Below are 3,954 nucleotides of genomic sequence, written 5' to 3' on the forward strand. Positions count from 1 at the left end.
TTTCCCCTCAAGATCCTGTCGCTGAGACAGTTCTTGTGGAATTGGCAAAGTGATATTTGTAAGCCCAGAGAGGGCTATGTTGAAAAAGGAAATATCCTCAGATGAAATCTGGAAAGAAGCTTTCTGAGAAAGTTCTCTGTGATGTGTGACTTCCACTCACAGAGTTACATCTGTATTTTGTGGATCTCTTTGCTAGCCTTATTTCTGTGGAATCTGAGAACAGATATTTCGGATCCCTTTGAAGACTATAGGGACAAGGGAAATATCCTCCGATTACAAAGAGAAAGAAGCTTTCAGAGAAACTTCTTTGTGTTCCGTGAAATCATCTCCCAGCGTTACAGCTTTCCCCTCAAGAAGCCTTTCGCTAAGACAGTTCTTGTGGAATTGGCAAAGTGACATTTGGGAGCCCGTCGACGGCTATGGTGAAAAAGGAAATATCCTCAGTTGAAATCTGGAAAGAAGCTTTCTGAGAAACTGCTTAGTGTTCTGTTAATTCATCTCACAGGGTTACATCTATATTTCGTGGATCTCTTTGCTAGCCTTATTTCTGTGGAATCTGAGAACAGATATTTCGGATCCCTTTGAAGACTATAGGGCCAAAGGAAATATCTTCCGATAACAAAGAGAAAGAAGCTTTCTGAGAAACTTCTTTGTGTTCTGTGAAATCATCTCACAGAGTTACAACTTTCCCCTCAAGAAGCCTTTCGCTAAGACAGTTCTTGTGGAATTGGCAAAGTCATATTTGGAAGCCCATAGAGGGCTCTGGTGAAAAAGGAAATATCCTCAGATGAAATCTGTAAGGAAGCTTTCTGAGAAACTGCTCTGTGATGTGTAACTTCCACTCACAGAGTTACATCTGTATTTCATGGATCTCTTTGCTAGCCTTATTTCTGTGGAATCTGAGAACAGATATTTCGGATCCCTTTGAAGACTCTGGGGCCAAAGGAAATATCCTCCGATAACAAAGAGAAAGAAGCTTTCTGAGAAACTTCTTTGTGTTCGGTGAAATCATCTCACAGAGTTATAGCTTTCCCCTCAAGAAGCCTTTCGCTAAGACAGTTTTTGTGGAATTGGCAAAGTGGTATTTGCAAGTCCATTGAGGGCTATGGTGAAAAAGGAAATATCCTCAGAAGAAATCTGGAAAGAATCTTTCTGAGAAACTGCTTAGTGTTCTGTTAATTCACCTCACAGAGTTACATCTTTATTTAGTGATTGTCTTTGCTAACCTTACTTCTGTGGAATCTGAGAACAGATATTTCGGATCCCTTTGAAGACTATAAGGCCAAAAGAAATATCCTCCGATAAGAAAGAGAAAGAAGCTTTCTGAGAAACTTCTTTGTGTTTTGTGAAATCATCTCACAGAGTTACAGCTTTCCCCACAAGAAGCCTTTCGCTAAGACAGTTCCTTTGGAATTGGCAAAGTGATATTTGGAAGCCCATAGAGGGTTATGGTGAAAAAGGAAATATCCTCAGGTGAAATCTGTAAAGAAGCTTTCTGCGAAACTGCTTAGTGTTCTGTTAATTCATCTCACAGAGTTACATCTGTATTTCGTGGATCTCTTTGCTAGCCTTATTTCTGTGGAATCTGAGAACAGATATTTCGGATCCCTTTGAAGAGTATAGGGCCAAAGGAAATATCCTCCGATAACAAAGAGAAAGAAGTTTTCTGAGAAACCTCTTTGTGTTCTGTGAAATCATCTCACAGAGTTACAGCTTTCCCCTCAAGAAGCCTTTCGCTAAGACAGTTCTTGTGGAATTGGAAAAGTGATATTTGGAAGCCCATAGAGGGCTATGGTGAAAAAGGAAATATCCTCAGATGAAATCTGGAAAGAAGCTTTCTGAGAAACTGCTCTGTGATGTGTAACTTCCACTAACAGAGTTACATCTGTATTTCATGAATCTCTTTGCTAGCCTTATTTCTGTGGAATCTGAGAACAGATATTTCGGATCCCTTTGAAGACTATAGGGCCAAAGGAAATATCCTCCGATAACAAAGAGAAAGAAGCTTTCTGAGAAACTTCTTTGTATTCTGTGAAATCATCTCACAGAGTTACAGCTTTCCCCTCAAGAAGCCCTTCGCTAAGACAGTTCTTCTGGAATTGGCCAAGTGATATTTGGATGACCATAGAGGGCTATGTTGAAAAATTAAATATCCTCAGAGGAAATCTGGAAAGCAGCTTTCGGAGAAACTTCTTAGTGTTCTGTTAATTCATCTCACAGGGTTACATCTGTATGTCGTGGATCTCTTTGAAAGCCTTATTTCTGTAGAATCTGAGAACAGTTATTTCGGGTCCCTTGGAAGACTATAGGGCCAAAGGAAATATCGTCCTATAACAAAGAGAAAGAAGCTTTCTGAGAAACTGCTCTGTGATGTTTGACTTCCACTCACAGAGTTACATCTGTATTTCGTGGATCTCTTTGCTAGCCTTATTTCTGTGGAATCTGAGAACAGATATTTCGGATCCCTTTGTAGACTACAGGGCCAAAGGAAATATCCTCCGATAACAAAGAGAAAGAAGCTTTCTGAGAAACTTCTTTGTGTTTTGTGAAATCATCTCACAGAGTTACAGCTTTACCCTCAAGATCCTTTCGCTGAGACAGTTCTTGTGGAATTGGCAAAGTGATATTTGTAAGCCCAGAGAGGGCTATGTTGAAAAAGGAAATATCCTCAGATGAAATCTGGAAAGAAGCTTTCTGAGGAACTTCTCTGTGATGTGTGACTTCCACTCACAGAGTTACATCTGTATTTTGTGGATCTCTTTGCTAGCCTTATTTCTGTGGAATCTGAGAACAGATAATTCGGATACCTTTGAAGACTATAGGGACAAGGGAAATATCCTCCGATAACAAAGAGAAAGAAGCTTTTAGAGAAACTTCTTTGTGTTCTGTGAAATCATCTCACAGAGTTACAGCTTTCCCCTCAAGAAGCCTTTTGCTAAGACAGTTCTTGTGGAATTGGCAAAGTGACATTTGGGAGACCGTCGACGGCTATGGTGAAAAAGGAAATATCCTCAGATGAAATCTGGAAAGAAGCTTTCTGAGAAACTGCTTAGTGTTCTGTTAATTCACCTCACAGAGTTACATCTGTATTTCGTGTATCTCTTTACTAGCCTTATTTCGGTGCAATCTGAGAACAGATATTTCGAATCCCTTTGAAGACTATAGGGCCAAAGGAAATATCCTCCGATAAAAAAGAGAAAGAAGCTTTCTGAGAAACTTCTTTGTGTTCTGTGAAATCATCTCACAGAGTTACAGCTTTCCCCTCAAGAAGCCTTTCGCTAAGACAGTTCTTTTGGAATTGGCAAAGTGATATTTGGAAGCTCACAGAGGGCTATGGTGAAAAAGGAAATATCGTCAGACGAAATATGGAAAGAAGCTTTCTGAGAAACTGCTTAGTGTTCTCTTAATTCACCTCACAGAATTACATCTTTATTTAGTGGTTCTCTTTGCTAACCTTATTTCTGTGGAATCTGAGAACAGATATTTCGGATCCCTTTGAAGACAATAGGGCCAAAGGAAATATCCTCCGATAACAAAGAGAAAGAAGCTTTCTAAGAAACTTCTTTGTGTTCTGTGAAATCATCTCAAGGGGTTACAGCTTTCCCCTCAAGAAGCCTTTCGCTAAGACAGTTCTTGTGGAATTTGCAAAGTGACATTTGGAAGCCCATAGAGGGCTTTGGTGACAAAGGAAATATCCTCAGATGAAATCTGGAAAGAAGCTTTCTGGGAAACTGCTTAGTGTTCTGTTAATTCATCTCACAGAGTTACATCTATATTTCGTGGATCTCTTTGCTAGCCTTATTTCTGTGGAATCTGAGAACAGATATTTCGGATCCCTTTGAAGACTATAGGGCCAAAGGAAATATCTTCCGATAACAAAGAGAAAGAAGCTTTCTGAGAAACTTCTTTGTGTTCTGTGAAATCATCTCACAGAGTTACATCTTTCCCATCAAG

This window comes from Macaca mulatta, chromosome 14, assembly GCF_049350105.2.
Source record: "Macaca mulatta isolate MMU2019108-1 chromosome 14, T2T-MMU8v2.0, whole genome shotgun sequence".
NCBI lineage: Eukaryota > Metazoa > Chordata > Mammalia > Primates > Cercopithecidae > Macaca > Macaca mulatta.